The sequence below is a fragment of the Coregonus clupeaformis genome, chromosome 31, assembly GCF_020615455.1.
Source record: "Coregonus clupeaformis isolate EN_2021a chromosome 31, ASM2061545v1, whole genome shotgun sequence".
Classification (NCBI taxonomy): domain Eukaryota; kingdom Metazoa; phylum Chordata; class Actinopteri; order Salmoniformes; family Salmonidae; genus Coregonus; species Coregonus clupeaformis.
The window spans coordinates 42,681,949-42,700,359 of record NC_059222.1 but is presented as its reverse complement, the minus strand read 5'-3'; the positions used below and the strand labels follow the sequence as shown (position 1 = coordinate 42,700,359).

At 43.3% G+C, this 18,411-nt stretch overlaps 1 protein-coding gene across 1 annotated transcript in view; it reads right to left on the bottom strand.

Moving 5' to 3' along the window:
• The window catches only part of LOC121547750 (calcium-activated potassium channel subunit alpha-1), a 197,746-nt gene that overhangs the window by 132,392 nt on the left and 46,943 nt on the right, over window positions 1-18,411 (bottom strand). The window lies entirely within an intron of this gene.

The window sequence follows — 18,411 nt, the reverse complement described above, 5'->3', positions numbered from 1 at the left end:
CATTCATGAAAGCACACAGAAGAACGCAGTTAAGAGAAAATGTTGATGTTCTCTTCAGAATATTTAGACAAGACCACTTGCATGTACTGTTATGCAGACCGAAAAACGCTCCAGAAATGCTAAGTGTAATTTACAATAGGGTGCCGAACCTTAAGTCTATACAGCTGACATCCAGACTGGTTGCAAAGAAGAGAGTGGAAACAATAACACTTTGTGGACAGAGAGAATTATTGGAAGAATTATGTAACGATTTCCCTGACCTGTTAACAGCTGTGGGAATACTTGCTGCCAGGTAAAATCCTGTCCTTTGAGTTTATTTTTGACTTGTTGGGTTTTTACATTCCAAGATTAATGTGACATTATAATGGGTTGACTTGATAGATATTGTAATATGTTAAAATATATGCAGTAGGTTAGTAATAAACTTGGTGATACAGTGGGGAAAAAAAGTATTTAGTCAGCCACCAATTGTGCAAGTTCTCCCACTTAAAAAGATGAGAGAGGCCTGTAATTTTTATCATAGGTACACGTCAACTATGACAGACAAATTGAGAAAAGAAAATCCAGAAAATCACATTGTAGGATTTTTTATGAATTTATTTGCAAATTATGGTGGAAAATAAGTATTTGGTCACCTACAAACAAGCAAGATTTCTGGCTCTCACAGACCTGTAATTTCTTTTTTAAGAGGCTCCTCTGTCCTCCACTCGTTACCTGTATTAATGGCACCTGTTTGAACTTGTTATCAGTATAAAAGACACCTGTCCACAACCTCAAACAGTCACACTCCAAACTCCACTATGGCCAAGACCAAAGAGCTGTCAAAGGACACCAGAAACAAAATTGTAGACCTGCACCAGGCTGGGAAGACTGAATCTGCAATAGGTAAGCAGCTTGGTTTGAAGAAATCAACTGTGGGAGCAATTATTAGGAAATGGAAGACATACAAGACCACTGATAATCTCCCTCGATCTGGGGCTCCACGCAAGATCTCACCCCGTGGGGTCAAAATGATCACAAGAACGGTGAGCAAAAATCCCAGAACCACACGGGGGGACCTAGTGAATGACCTGCAGAGAGCTGGGACCAAAGTAACAAAGCCTACCATCAGTAACACACTACGCCGCCAGGGACTCAAATCCTGCAGTGCCAGACGTGTCCCCCTGCTTAAGCCAGTACATGTCCAGGCCCGTCTGAAGTTTGCTAGAGTGCATTTGGATGATCCAGAAGAGGATTGGGAGAATGTCATATGGTCAGATGAAACCAAAATAGAACTTTTTGGTAAAAACTCAACTCGTCGTGTTTGGAGGACAAAGAATGCTGAGTTGCATCCAAAGAACACCATACCTACTGTGAAGCATGGGAGTGAAAACATCATACTTTGGGGCTGTTTTTCTGCAAAGGGACCAGGACGACTGATCCGTGTAAAGGAAAGAATGAATGGGGCCATGTATCGTGAGATTTTGAGTGAAAACCTCCTTCCATCAGCAAGGGCATTGAAGATGAAACGTGGCTGGGTCTTTCAGCATGACAATGATCCCAAACACACCGCCCGGGCAATGAAGGAGTGGCTTCGTAAGAAGCATTTCAAGGTCCTGGAGTCTCCAGATCTCAACCCCATAGAAAATCTTTGGAGGGAGTTGAAAGTCTGTGTTGCCCAGCGACAGCCCCAAAACATCACTGCTCTAGAGGAGATCTGCATGGAGGAATGGGCCAAAATACCAGCAACAGTGTGTGAAAACCTTGTGAAGACTTACAGAAAACGTTTGACCTGTGTCATTGCCAACAAAGGGTATATAACAAAGTATTGAGAAACTTTTGTTATTGACCAAATACTTACTTTCCACCATAATTTGCAAATAAATTCATAAAAAATCCTACAATGTGATTTTCTGGAAATTTTTTTCTCATTTTTTCTGTCATAGTTGACGTGTACCTATGATGAAAATTACAGGCCTCTCTCATCTTTTTAAGTGGGAGAACTTGCACAATTGGTGGCTGACTAAATACTTTTTTTCCCCACTGTATGTCACTCCTCAAAGTTAAGTGGTTATTATATTAATTGTCCTCTGTTTCCTCTCCATTTTACAGAGCTGAGGAATAGGATCCTGAAAATCAACACGTCAAAGAAGACACCAAGAAGATGTCATAATACAACATGGATTCTCCTCTGATCTGATTTGAAAAATAATTGTACTCACTTTTTCTGTGTCAAGCCATCTGCCTGTCTTAGAAAAACAATCCAAATCTGCACCGGTGTATCTAATTAGCATGTCATAATAAATCATATTTGATCGAGACAACTGTGTGATGTGATTTTCATATCGGACAGTGTGGAGGAAATTATTTAATTACCTACTATTGTCACGATAATTTTGTTATCTCAATGATTGTGGTCAACTACTTCTTAAACTCTGAATAATTCCCAGAGGGTGTAAGGCTCTAGGTTAATAATTAAACAAAGTACCCTTTCTGCAAGTCAGATGAAAAACCCACCCCGCTTTAGGCGGGCTGTATTTTTCCACTGTACACATATCAGTCTTTAACCATGTTTCATAATCTTCTCCAAACCTCCAACGGTTTCTCCCCTCCCTGAGTTTGGGATGGCTATTTCCTTATCTTGATTTCACAGTTGTCACAAGTTGTCTGTCGACAGATCTCCTTCTCCTTTGTTGTCTGGTCTAACTCCTACTCACATTGCTAAATAGTAACACAATGTCATAATCTTTACTGGTCCTACGCGACACACATTACTAGATTATAGTCGTACTATTCTAAGACATTACACACCGTTATCAATGGTTTCCGGGATGTAATATTTCAGTCATTACATTTAAATTCTTCTATCAACTATGTTGTTTAATTAGACATACTATTTTACTGTAATACTTCACCAGAGAGGCATTTGAACGTAAACATATCTTTTTATTTTTATCAAAATGCATTTTGGGGCTGATTTTTTAAATGTATTATTAATTTAACCTTTATTTTAACTAGGTTGTTTTCATCTCAACACAGATGTATATATAGTTATAGAATACTAAAAATTAATATGTAACAACATAAGGCTAGTGGACTTTGTCTAACATAAAGTCACTTCATTTAACTAATAAAAGTAGAATGGTTTATTCCAGAATGATCTGACAACAATGGGCATTTATTCATACAAAATATTGTGTATATTTAAATATTGAAAAACACATGGGGGTCGAAATGTGACTTTTGTCGAGAGCATATGTGACCTGTTCCAGGAAGCTAGGCGTATGCCCTACGTCACTACTTCACCTGAGAGGTATTTGAACGTAAACATATTTCGTTTAATAAAAATGTGTTTTTTTTGGCAGAAATGCCTTCTGGAACATGTGAACTTTCATGTGCCTTAATAACAAACTTGTATGCTATCTGTAAATACGAATAAAATTGTTAAATTACGAGCCTAGTTGGTTTAGACACGGAAAAAGACAGGAACCTTCCCACTAGCCATGATTGGCTGAGATAATGGACGGGCTGGACATGTCGAGAGATGAGTTCAGATTGGTCTGCCATTCAGCAGGCTTCTGTCTATAACATGAGCTGCTCAGCATGTGTAGATAATCCTTTCTACCGTAGCTTTCTGAAAGATATCATGAAGAACTACAAAAGTGTTGCTACTGCTGTCAACATTGCTGCCCTGAATTTAACAGGTGCTATCGACAAAGATTAGAGAAATTGAGGGTCAAGCAAATGTGGAGGGAGTCGAAAAGAGAACACAGCAGGCTGATGTATAAAACACCTGTTTCCGGATTACATCTTCAAACTAAGGGCAACCATGGCATCTGTGAAAGAGAGGGAGAATTGTTCATCCATGTATACGAGTAAGAGTCTAGCTACATTTTCAGATATTTTACGTTTCTAATTTAGTCAGAAAGTCATTGAATGAGCTGTGTAGGAATATTACTTGTATCTCAGAATGCCATTTGCATTGCTAGTTATAGCCTAACGTATTGAACCTAGTTGGTTAGCTTTAGCTACTTTCAGATTCATGCACGATGCATGGAAGTATGGGTGGCAGGTAGCTTAGTGGGTAAGAGCGTTGTGCCAGTAACTGAAAAGTCGCTGGTTATAATCCCCGAGCCGACTAGGTGAAAAATCTGTCGATGTGCCCTTAAGCAAGGCACTTAACCCTAATTGCTCCTGTAAGTCGCTCTGGATAAGAGCGTCTGCTAAAATGTAAATGTAGTATGGGTTGGGATTATGGGTCTAAACAAAAGACCACTATTCAAGTAACCATTTTCAACGTACCGTTTACACCTTCTGGTATCATGTGCATGTGACAAATAAATGTAGATTTTATTTGATATAGTGTTTACCAGAGATGGTAATGTGAAGAACAACATGACCTGCACCAAAGTCAGATTAGGATATAGGCCAAGTACTAGATAAAGGGTATTTTTACTACTACCTGTTGCTATTACTTTCACCACTTTTAGTCTTGAAATCTTTGGTTGTTTACTACACTACCTTACTCACTCTGTTTAGCACATGGCCTCACACGTGAATCCTTAAAGAGATGGGTGGGGCTAAGGCTTTACAGGGTGTGAACGATGCTGAAGAAGAACTCTCCAGTAAGTGTACCAAAACATTCACGGGACATTTTCTCAAAAGTGGTGTTACAAGTTTATCAACTTTCAAAGCAGAATTATTTTCCAATTGTTTTGCTACGTAGGACTGAATCCAGGTGGTGAGTCACAAATGGTAGAATGCACCCATCTGTTGTTCAAACCTTTGTATAGACATGCATAGCAAGGCTTGCGAGTATCAACATTTATCTCAGGGAACAATGAATCTTTCAACAATGGAGCTTGCTTTTTTTTTTAAGCGCCTACTCCTTTGCAATATACTGGAATGGCAACAATGGGGATTCCAAGCAAATTTTACTCACATGAGAAATGGTGCTCTCCTTGGGCACTTTACTCACATGAGAAATGGTGCTCTCCTTGGGCACTTTACTCACATGAGAATGGTGCTCTCCTTGGGCACTTTACTCACATGAGAATGGTGCTCTCCTTGGGCACTTTACTCACATGAGAATGGTGCTCTCCTTGGGCACTTTACTCACATGAGAATGGTGCTCTCCTTGGGCACTTTACTCACATGAGAATGGTGCTCTCCTTCATGAGAATGGTGCTCTCCTTCATGAGAATGGTGCTCTCCTTCATGAGAATGGTGCTCTCCTTCATGAGAATGGTGCTCTCCTTCATGAGAATGGTGCTCTCCTTCATGAGAATGGTGCTCTCCTTCATGAGAATGGTGCTCTCCTTCATGAGAATGGTGCTCTCCTTCATGAGAATGGTGCTCTCCTTCATGAGAATGGTGCTCTCCTTCATGAGAATGGTGCTCTCCTTGGGCACTTTTTGTCAGGGGAGCTAATTGATATAGAGAACATTTACCGCAACACTAGCAGGGTTCTTCAACCATAACACCAAATGGGGCTCCTACACCATGGAAATTACACACTATTATGGGAAATATAATGACTTCAAACTATGAACATGATTAACAATATAAACTCGATTAATGTTATTAGAGAGGAACAGGACTCTATGGTCCATTAGTTAGTGATTTAATCACAAAGGGAGGTACCGTATATGAATGGGTAGTGTATACTAGCTTGGTATTTACCAGCCAGGACATCCCTCAGCTCTATCCTCGGATGAGTCCCAAATTACATCCTATTCCCTATGTAGTGCACTACTTTTGACCAGGGACCATAGGGGGGTAGTAGTGCACTACAAAGGGTACCATTTGGGACGCATCCCTTGTGTGTTATTCAGGACACCCCCTACAGTATCCTTGTTACAGTATATATTTGGACCAGAGGAAAAGGTGTCCTTCCTCCCAGGTAACCCAGGTCAAAGTTCACCTCGTTGGAGACCACAGCTCAGTGATTGATAGGTTTGATGAACACATAGTACACAGTGTTAACCACATAGTGTGCAGCAGGGGGTTCTCAAAGTGGGGTCCGCGGAGGTACTGCAAAATATATATAAAAACGTTTTACTTTTAATTTTATTACTGAAAAGAACAAACACATTTTGGCAAAGGGATCCGTGGAATAAGTTTAAAGTGTGTAATACAATAAAACGTAATATTATTAATCTACAATTTATGTTCTTAACCCTGGGCAACATGGGCCTGAGAGGCTCACAGGGATATTGGTATCCACAGTTTCCACCAATTATAAATTTTTCAACTCAATACTTCTTATATTTATTTATTTTTTAAAGCTGCAACAATAAAACATCTCTCTGCATCATGACAAAATGGGTAGAATTACAGAACATAAACGGCGAAATGTTCTCTACGATGCCAAGAGGTGGCCCTTTCAAATGTTCCTTCCCAGGGCCCAAGACTTGGTTCGTCCGGCCTTGCACTGCCAAAGTCATCGTAAAACCCCTTGTATGCTATTTCTATATCACTCAAGTTGTGTTCTGAATATGAGGGGGTCCCTGATGAGTTTGCTATCACCAAAAGGGGTCCCCGGGCCCCAAAAACGTTGAGAACACATGTTATACAGTGTTAAGAACATAGTACACAGTGATAACCACACAGTGTAGCCTGAGAGATTCACACAGAGGTCGTGACCCCACAGATATCCATCAGAGAACAGGAATGGGCCCTGGACACAAAGTGGATGGCTCTCCTGAGCATAGATGGACAGAGTTTAGGCCCCCATGAATGTCTGGCATCCTCCAGATTGGAAGGTTCAAGCCCTCTTTGACTAATGGGCTTACACTGTGTGAAAAACGGAACAAACTGACTCCTGACCTCTGACTGTTTGATGTTGCTAGTTTGTTGCTAGTTTGGAGAGATCACCTCGTCCTTCAGAGAGTAACACAGTAGGCTACCTATTCCAATGTCAATGTGCAGGGGTACGATGTAGTTGAGGTAGTTGAGGTAATATGTACATGTAGGTAGAGGTAAAATTGAATAGGCAATCAGGATAGATAATAAACAGAGTAGCAGCAGCGTATGTGAAGAGTCTGAAAGAGTGTGAAAGTGTGTCTATGTGTGAGTGTGTTTTGTGTGTGTTTGTGTGTATGTCAATGTAGTATGTGTGAGTGTGTGGGTGGTATCCAGTGAGCGTGCATAGAGCAGGTGCAAGAGAGTCAGTGCAAATAAAAAGGGGGTCAATGCAAATAGTCAGGGTAACCATTGGATTAACTGTTCAGCAGTCTTATGGCTTGAGGGTAGAAGCTGTTCAGGAGCCTTTTGGTCCCAGACTTGTCGATCTGGTACCGCTTACAGTGCGGTAGCAGAGAGAACAGTCTATGACTAGGGTGGCATGAGTCTTTGGCCATTTTTAGGACCTTCCTCTGACACCACCTGGTATAGAGGTCCTGGATGGCAGGGAGCTCGGCCCCAGTGATGTACTGGACCATACGCACTACCCTCTGTAGCGCCTTACGGTCAGATGCCAAGCAGTTGCCATACCAGGCGGTGATGCAGCCAGTCAAGATGCTCTCAATGGTGCAGCTGTATAACTTTTTGAGGATCTGAGGGCCCCATGCCAAATCTATTCAGCCTCCCTAGAGGAACGGGGAGTTGTCGTGCCCTCTTCACGACTGTGTTTGGACCATGATAGGTCCTTAGTGATGTGGACACCGAGGAACTTGAAGCTCTCGACCTGCTCCACTACAGCCCCGTCGATGTGAATGGGGGCGTGCCCGGACCTCCGTTTCCTGTAGTCCACGATTAGCTCGTTTGTCTTGCTGACGTTGAGGGAGAGGTTGTTGTCCTGGCACCACACTGCCAGGTCTCTGGCATCCTCTATAGGCTGTCTCATCGTGTCTGGGATGATGCTGTTTATTTGATTTTATTAGGATCTCTTTTAGTCCTCATTTGGACTAATCTTACAAGAGTCCTTAAACATTAAAATACAATTTATAATACAATCACATTTTCACATTTAACACACTGTTACAAACAGCAGACATTATGCACTGCAATATTGCCCAGATAAATACTCTGACAGTCTGAAAAGATAGATTGGTTCCTTCACCTACTATAGTCCTGCACAACCTTCCAATTTATTACATTTAAATGGTTCTAATGTATTGTCTGAATGTATATATTGAAAGGTTTCTGCCTGGTTTGCTCAGATAAATTATTCAATTTCTTTATTTAACATTAATCTAAATCTCATTTTGCTTATTTAATTTCTATATTAGGTAATGGCGGCAAATGAATGGCACTACAATGTGTCTCAGGATCTCGTCACGGTGTCTCTGTGCATTGAAATTACCATCGATAAAATGCAAATGTGTTCGTCATCCGTAACTATGGGACACTTTGTTCACAACGTTAACATCAGCAAACCGCTCACCCATACGACGCCATACAAGTGGTCCGCGGTTGTGAGGCCGGTTGGACGTACTGCCAAATTCCCTAAAACGACGTTGGAGGTGGCTTATGGTAGAGAAATTAATATTAAATTATCTGGCAACAGCTCTGATGGACATTCCTGCAGTCAGCATGCCAATTGCATGCTCCCTCAAAACTTGAGACATTCAGTACCAGTCAAAAGTTTGGACACACCTACTCATTCATCGGTTTTTCTTTATTTTTTACTATTTTCTACATTGTAAATTTTTTCTTCAACAAGGCGGCCGCGAAGGATATCATACAGACACCCGACAAGGCCCAAATCCCCGTCATTCGCGTGAAGAAGAGACGGAGATATCGTGGAAGCAGATCGGGGTGCCTTGTAAGGATCCGACGGCGAGCGAGTAAACTGCCTCTTCCATCAATCCTATTAGCCAACGTTCAATCTTTTGAAAATAAAGTGGACGATTTAAGATTACGGTTATCCTACCAACGGGACATTAAAAACTGTAATATATTATGTTTCACCGAGTCGTGGCTGAACGACGACAATGATAACATTCAGCTAGCAGGCTATACGCTACATCGGCAGGACAGAACGGCTGACTCCGGTAAGACAAGGGATGGCGGTCTGTGTATATTTGTAAACAACAGCTGGTGCACAAAACCAAATACTAAGGAAGTCTCGAGGTTTTGCTCGCCTGAGGTAGAGTATCTTATGATAAGCTGTAGACCACACTATTTACCAAGAGAGTTTTCATCTATATTTTTCATAGCTGTCTATTTACCACCACAAACCAATGCTGGCATTAAGATTGCACTGAATGAGTTGTACAAGGCCATTAATCAACAGGAAAACGCTCATCCAGATGCAGCGCTCCTAGTGGCCGGGGACTTTAATGCAGGGAAACTTAAATCCGTTCTACCTAATTTCTACCAGCATGTTAAATGTGCAACCAGAGGGAAAAAAACTCTAGACCACCTTTACTCCACACACAGAGACGCATACAAAGCTCTCCCTCGCCCTCCATTTGGCAAATCTGACCATAACTCTATCCTCCTGATTCCTGCTTATAAGCAAAAACTAAAGCAGGAAGCACCAGTGACTCGGTTAATAAAAAAGTGGTCAGATGACGCAGATGCTAAGCTACAGGACTGTTTTGCTAGCACAGACTGGAACATGTTCGGGGATTCTTCAGACAGCATTGAGGAGTACACCACATCAGTCACTGGCTTCATCAATAAGTGCATCGATGATGTCGTCCCCCACAGTGACCGTACGTACATACCCCAACCAGAAGCCATGGATTACAGGAAACATCCGCACTGAGCTAAAGGGGTAGAGCTGCCGCTTTCAAGGAACGGGACTCTAACCCGGACGCTTATAAGAAATCCCCTATGACCTCCGACGAACCATCAAACAGGCAAAGAGTCAATACAGGTCTAAGATTGAATCGTACTACACTGGCTCTGACGCTCGTCGGATGTGGCAGGGCTTGAAAACTATTACAGACTACAAAGGGAAGCACAGCCGCGAGCTGCCCAGTGACACAAGCCTACCAGACGAGCTAAACCACTTCTATGCTCGCTTCGAGGCAAGCAACACTGAAGCATGCATGAGAGCACCAGCTGTTCCGGATGACTATGTGATCACGCTCTCCGTAGCCGATGTGAGTAAGACTTTTAAGCAGGTCAACATTCACAAGGCCGCAGGGCCAGACGGATTACCAGGACGTGTACTCCGAGCATGTGCTGACCAACTGGCAAGTGTCTTCACTGACATTTTCAACATGTCCCTGACTGAGTCTGTAATACCAACATGTTTCAAGCAGACCACCATAGTCCCCGTGCCCAAGGACTCTAAGATAACCTGCCTAAATGACTACCGACCCGTAGCACTGACGTCTGTAGCCATGAAGTGCTTTGAAAGGCTGGTCATGGCTCACATCAACAGCATTATCCCAGAAACCCTAGACCCACTCCAATTTGCATACCGCCCCAACAGATCCACAGATGATGCAATCTCTATTGCACTCCACACTGCCCTTTCCCACCTGGACAAGAGGAACACCTACGTGAGAATGCTATTCATTGACTACAGCTCAGCATTCAACACCATAGTGCCCTCTAAGCTCATCACTAAGCTAAGGATCCTGGGACTAAACACCTCCCTCTGCAACTGGATCCTGGACTTCCTGACGGGCCGCCCCCAGGTGGTAAGGGTAGGTAACAACACATCTGCCACACTGATCCTCAACACGGGGGCCCCTCAGGGGTGCGTGCTCAGTCCCCTCCTGTACTCTCTGTTCACCCATGACTGCATGGCCAGGCACGACTCCAACACCATCATTAAGTTTGCCGACGACACAACAGTGGTAGGCCTGATCACCGACAACGATGAGACAGCCTATAGGGAGGAGGTCAGAGATCTGGCCGTGTGGTGCCAGGACAACAACCTCTCCCTCAACGTGACCAAGACAAAGGAGATGATTGTGGACTACAGGAAAAAAAAGAGGACTGAGCACGCCCCCATTCTCATCGACGGGGCTGTAGTGGAACAGGTTGAGAGCTTCAAGTTCCTTGGTGTCCACATCACCAACGAACTATCATGGTCCAAACACACCAAGACAGTCGTGAAGAGGGCACGACAAAGCCTATTCCCCCTCAGGGGACTAAAAAGATTTGGCATGGGTCCTCAGATCCTCAAAAAAATTCTACAGCTGCACCATCGAGAGCATCCTGACTGGTTGCATCACCGCCTGGTATGGCAACTGCTTGGCCTCCGACCGCAAGGCACTACAGAGGGTAGTGCGTACGGCCCAGTACATCACTGGGGCAAAGCTTCCTGCCATCCAGGACCTCTATATCAGGCGGTGTCAGAGGAAGGCCCTCAAAATTGTCAAAGACTCCAGCCACCCTAGTCATAGACTGTTCTCTCTGCTACCGCACGGCAAGCGGTACCGGAGTGCCAAGTCTAGGTCCAAAAGACTTCTCAACAATTTCTACCCCCAAGCCATAAGACTCCTGAACAGCTAATCATGGCTACCCGGACTATTTGCACTGCCCCCCCACCCCATCCTTTTTACGCTGCTGCTACTCTGTTAAGTATTTATGCATAGTCACTTTAACTCTACCCACATGTACATATTACCTCAACTACCTCAACTAGCCGGTGCCCCCGCACATTGACTCTGCAACGGTACCCCCTGTATATATAGCCTCCCTACTGTCACTTTATTTTACTTCTGCTCTTTTTTTTCTCAACACTTTTTTTGTTGTTTTATTTTTACTTTTTTTGTTTAAAATAAATGCACTGTTGGTTAAGGGCTGTAAGTAAGTATTTCACTGTAATGTCTGCACCTGTTGTATTCAGCGCATGTGACCAATAAAATTTGATTTGATTTGATTTGACATCAACACTATGAAATAACACATATGGAATCATGTAGTAACCAAAAAAGTGTTAAACAAATCAAAATATATTATATATATTTTTATATTCTTCAAAGTAGCCACCCTTTGCCTTGATGACAGCTTTGCACACTCTTGGCATTCTCTCAACCAGCTTCAAGAGGTAGACACCTGGAATGCATTTCAATTAACATGTGTTAAAAGTTAATTTGTGGAATTTCCATCCTTCTTAATGCGTTTGAGCCAATCAGTTGTGTTGTGACAAGGTAGGGGTGGTATACAGAAGATAGCCCTATTTGGTAAAAGACCAAGTCCATATTATGGAAAGAACAGCTCAAATAAGCAAAGACAAAGACATTACTTTAAGACATGAAGGTCAGTCAATACAGAACATTTCAAGAACTCTGAAAGTTTCAAGTGCAGTCGCAAAAACCATCAAGAGCTATGATAAAACGGGCTCTCATGAGGACCGCCACAGGAAAGGAAGACCCAGACTAACCTCAGCTGCAGAGGATAAGTTCATTAGAGTTACCAGCCTCAGAAATTGCAGCCCAAATAAATGCTTCACAGAGTTCAAGTAACCGACACATCTCAACATCAACTGTTCACAGGAGACTGAGTGAATCAGGCCTTTTTGGTCGATTTGCTGCAAAGAAACCACTACTAAAGGACACCAATAATAAGAAGAGACTTGATTGGGCCAAGAAACACGAGCAATGGACATTAGACCGGTGGAAATCTGTCCTTTTGTCTGATGAGTCCAAATTCGAGATTTTTGGTTTGTGAGAGGCAGAGTAGGTGAACGGATGATCTTTGCATGTGTGATTCCCACCATGAAGCATGGAGGAGGAGTTGTGATGGTGTGGGGTTGCTATGCTGGTGACACTGTCTGTGATTTATTTAGAATTCAAGGCACACTTAACCAGCATGGCTACCACAGCATTCTGCAGCGATATGCCATCCCATCTGGTTTGGGCTCCGAGAATGCCAAGAGTGTGCAAAGCTGTCATCAAGGCAAAGGGTGGCTACTTTGAAGAATCTAAAATATTAAATATATTTTTATTTGTTTAACACTTTTTTTGGTTACTACATGATTCCATATGTGTTATTTCATAGTTTTGATGTCTTCACTATTATTATACAATGTAGAAAATAGTAAAAATAAAGAAAAACCCTTGAATGAGTAGGTGTGTCCAAACTTTTGACTGGTACTGTATGTGTCATTGTGTTGTGTGACAAAACTGCACATTTTAGAGTGGCCTTTTATTGTCCCCGCTTTTTGTGCGTTTTAAAAATGTCTGGGATCTTTTATTTCAGCTCATAAAACATGGGACCAACACTTTACATGTTGAGTTTATATTTTTGTTCAGTGTATAATAACATTTAAAAGGATTGCATTATAATACCACTGTATTCTTTTCATATTTGATATAGCAACTGAAATAGAATCAGGTAGTTACAGTGCATTTGGAAAGTATTCAGACCCCTTGACTTTTTCCACATTTTGTTACGTTACAGCCTTATTCTAAAATGGATAAAGTTATTATTTTTCGTCATCAATCTACGTACAATACCACATATTGACAAAGCGAAAATAGGTTTTTAGACATTTTTGCAAATGTATTAAATATAAAAAACAGAAATACCTTATTTACATAAGTATTCAGACCCTTTGCTATGACACTCGAAATTGAGCTCAGGTGCATCCTGTTTCCATTGACCATCCTTGAGATGTTTCTACAACTTGATTGGAGTCCACCTGTGGTAAATTCAAATGATTGGACATCATTTGGAAAGACACACACCTGTCTATATATGGTCCCACAGTTGACAGTGCATATCAGAGCAAAAACCAAGCCATGAGGTCAAAGGATTTGTCTGTAGAACTCCGAGACAGGATTGTGCCGAGGCACCGATCTGGGGAAGGCTACCAAAAAATACCTGCAGTATTGAAGGTTTCCAAGAACACAGTGGCCTCCATCATTTTTAAATGGAAGAAGTTTGGAACCACCTAGACTCTTCCTAGAGCTGGCCGCCTGGCCAAACTGAGCAATCGGGGGAGGTGACCAAGAACCCGATTGTCACTCTGACAGAGCTCCAGAGTTCCTCTGTGGAGATGGGAGAACCTTCCAGACGGACAACAATCTCTGCAGTACTCCACCAATCAGGCCTATACAGTAGAGTTGCCAGACGGAATCCACTCCTCAGTAAAAGGCACCTGACATCCCGCTTGGAGATTGCCAAAACACACCTAAAGGACTCTCAGACCATGAGAACCAAGATTATCTGGTCTGATGAAACCAAGATTGAACCAAGACCCCATCACTAGCCACTGTCATATATAATGTGTGACAATTTAACACAACAGATTATATAAACTGGAATGACACTCTCACTCACGGTTGCACAAAAAGAGCTGTGCATAAACCACGCCCCAAAATATTTCGAATGAGCCGCTGCCCCTTCATTTGAACTATCACTAACAGTGGAAAGAATCCTTTTCTGAACTGTAAAGAACCATTGAAGAGCTCAACGGGTTCTTTGAGTCATTGTAGTTCCACATAGAACCATCACCCTTCCCAAAGAACCCTTGAGGAACCCTCTTTTCTTAGTGTACTATATGCTTAGTCCCTATGTGCCGTCAGTGACAGCAGGACACAACCTGCATACTAATAAGGCCTCTAACACAATAACACTCCCATCCTCTCTGCAAGCCTGGATATCATCCCAAATGACACCCTATTCCCTATGTAGTGCACTACTTTTGACCAGGGCCGTAGCACTAAAAAGGGAATATGGCATCATTTGGGACTTACACCCTGGATTCCTCAAACATGATCTTTATATAACCTACACAGCATGTGTTACATAAACACCTTCTTTCACCCAGACCTAGCAATCTGCCAGGAGGGAACATAGGAAACATAGGAGGGAACAGGTTCACTGATATTCAAGTCACTCCGGAATCTTCATCTAGATTCTAGAATCTTCATAATCACACAAAGAAAATGGAGGGCAGGGAAGGAACTTGGCAAGCACATACCAATTCAGTAAATTAGATACTCAATATTCTTTAACACCCATGCCAATACTAAAGTAACTCTGATACAAAGTGCCATTGCTACCATAAATAAAACCTTAATAGAACTTCTATAATAAAATGTTGCCTCAGTCCAAATCCCATATTCCCCATCCTTCCCCACCCTAGCCGGTCTTAGCAGGAGAGCTGTTTTGTTCACCACAACATTATCCTCCCTAATGCACAGCAACCCTGGTAATGAGTTTGCTGTCAGTTTGATGCATGCCATTTATCTTTTTCATTCGTCTTCCACACAGGAGAGAGAGAGAGAGAGAGAGAGAGAGAGAGAGAGAGAGAGAGAGAGAGAGAGAGAGAGAGAGAGAGAGAGAGAGAGAGAGAGAGAGAGAGAGAGAGAGAGAGAGAGAGAGAGAGAGAGAGAGAGAGAGAGAGAGAGAGAACAAGACAACAAGAGAAAGAGAGAGAGAGAGAGAGAGAGAACAAGTGAACAACAGAACAAGAGAACGAGAGAGAGAGAGAGAGAACAAGAGAACAAGAGAGAGACTAGAGAAAAGACGACATACTGGACACAAGGCCAAGAGAATCTCGAGCCCCAATTATACCTGGCACTAAGATGCGTCCGTTGTCCTGATCTTTTTCACACTGATTCTGCCCACATTTGTCGACAGGTGTAGAAAATCAAAAGACGAATTGTGATCTGATTGTGATTAGATATTCCTGACCAGGTAGTCGAAGACGGATATCCTTGAATTGTAAACTAAAACATATAAATTTGGCCAACGTCAAGGTTGGTCCCGCCCTCTCAAAAAGATCACAACGGATAGTTTAATTAAGATAATTAGAAACAAAGTGTCTACTGGCACTGTGGTCGGATGGTACAGTCCAATACCGCCTCCAGCTGTGGTCGGATGGTACAGTCCAATACCGCCTCCAGCTGTGGTCGGATGGTACAGTCCAATACCGCCTCCAGCTGTGGTCGGATGGTACAGTCCAATACCGCCTCCAGCTGTGGTCGGATGGTACAGTCCAATACCTCCTCCAGCTGTGGTCGGATGGTACAGTCCAATACCGCCTCCAGCTGTGGTCGGATGGTACAGTCCAATACCTCCTCCAGCTGTGGTCGGATGGTACAGTCCAATACTGCCTCCAGCTGTGGTCGGATGGTACAGTCCAATACCGCCTCCAGCTGTGGTCGGATGGTACAGTCCAATACCGCCTCCAGCTGTGGTCGGATGGTACAGTCCAATACCTCCTCCAGCTGTGGTCGGATGGTACAGTCCAATACCGCCTCCAGCTGTGGTCGGATGGTACAGTCCAATACCGCCTCCAGCTGTGGTCGGATGGTACAGTCCAATACCTCCTCCAGCTGTGGTCGGATGGTACAGTCCAATACCTCCTCCAGCTGTGGTCGGATGGTACAGTCCAATACCGCCTCCAGCTGTGGTCGGATGGTACAGTCCAATACCTCCTCCAGCTGTGGTCGGATGGTACAGTCCAATACCGCCTCCAGCTGTGGTCGGATGGTACAGTCCAATACCGCCTCCAGCTGTGGTCGGATGGTACAGTCCAATACCGCCTCCAGCTGTGGTCGGATGGTACAGTCCAATACCTCCTCCAGCTGTGGTCGGATGGTACAGTCCAATACCTCCTCCAGCTGTGGTCGGATGGTACAGTCCAATACCGCCTCCAGCTGTGGTCGGATGGTACAGTCCAATACCGCCTCCAGCTGTGGTCGGATGGTACAGTCCAATACCTCCTCCAGCTGTGGTCGGATGGTACAGTCCAATACCGCCTCCAGCTGTGGTCGGATGGTACAGTCCAATACCTCCTCCAGCTGTGGTCGGATGGTACAGTCCAATACCGCCTCCAGCTGTGGTCGGATGGTACAGTCCAATACCGCCTCCAGCTGTGGTCGGATGGTACAGTCCAATACCTCCTCCAGATGTGGTCGGATGGTACAGTCCAATACCTCCTCCAGCTGTGGTCGGATGGTACAGTCCAATACCTCCTCCAGCTGTGGTCGGATGGTACAGTCCAATACCGCCTCCAGCTGTGGTCGGATGGTACAGTCCAATACCGCCTCCAGCTGTGGTCGGATGGTACAGTCCAATACCGCCTCTAGCTCTGAATAAAATGGGCATGTAGAAATAAAGATAGTTATGAAGAGATATCCTCCCGAATGAAAGGAAAAGTGTTCTCCCGTTCCCACATCCAAAGCCAGCGCAAAATCAAATATTTGAAAACTTCATATAGGCTACAGAACAACAACTGTAAAAGCAGAATTTTGTAACTGTATTGGGGATGCAGGACGGACGGAGTCTCAGAAGAAGAGAGTGTATAGCCAAGGTGGCCTATAATGTGTACGCTCCACCTGTAGCCTACCTTTAGATCTAGTCAGAATGAGCGGTGGGCGGGTTGTGAATAGTTTATTTCAGTTGCTATATCAAATATGAAAATAATACACTGGTATTATAATGCAACCCATTTCAGTTTTATTATACACTGAATAAAAATACAATAATAACATGCCATTTAGCAGACGCTTTTATCCAAAGCGACTTACAGTCATGTGTGCATACATTTTTACATATGGGTGGTCCCGGGGATCGAACCCACTACCCTGGCGTTACAAGCGAACCAAGCGCAGCATGTAAAGTGTTGGTCCCATGTTTCATGAGCTGAAATAAAGGTCCCAGAAATGTTCCATATGCACAAAAAGCTTATTTCTCTCAAATTCTGTCTACAAACTTGTTTACATCCCTGTTAGTGAGCATTTCTCCTTTGCCAAGATAATCCATCCACCTGACAGGTGTGGCATATAAAGAAGTTGATTAAACAGCATGATCATTACACAGGTGCACCTTGTGCTGGGGATACATTTGCATTTTATTGATGGCAATTTTAATGCACAGAGATACTGTGACAAGATCCTGAGGCCCATTGTCGTGCCATTCATCTGCCTCCATCACCTCATGTTTCAGCATGATAATGCACGTCCCCATGTCGCAAGGATCTGTAAACAATTCCTGGAAGGTGAACATGTCCCAGTTCTTCCATGGCCTGCATACTCAGCAGACATGTCACCCATTGAGCATGTTTGGGATGCTCTGGATCGACGTGTACGACAGCGTGTTCCAGTTCCCGCCCATATTCAACAACTTCACACAGCCATTGAAGAGGAGTGGGACAACATTCCACAGGCCACAATCAACAGCCTGATCAACTCTATGCGAAGGAGATGTGTCGCGATGCATGAGACAAATGCCAGATTTTCTGACCCACGCCCCTACTTTTTTTTTGTAAAGGTATATGTGACCAACAGATGCATATCTGTATTCCCAGTCATGTGCAATCCATAGATTAGGGCCTAATGCATGTATTTCAATTGAACGATTTCCTTATGAGCTGTAACTCAGTAAAATCGTAGAAATTGTTGCATGTTGCGTTTATTTTGGTTCAGTATTTTATATTATATTCTGTGAATCTTTTGAGCGTTTTTCCAGCTATCAATAGAGTGCAGAATATGTCCGAACTGTTGTGTAAAGTTGCATAGCTCTTTGTAAGCATGAGCCAGGCCACTGTCCAACACGCTTCAATGT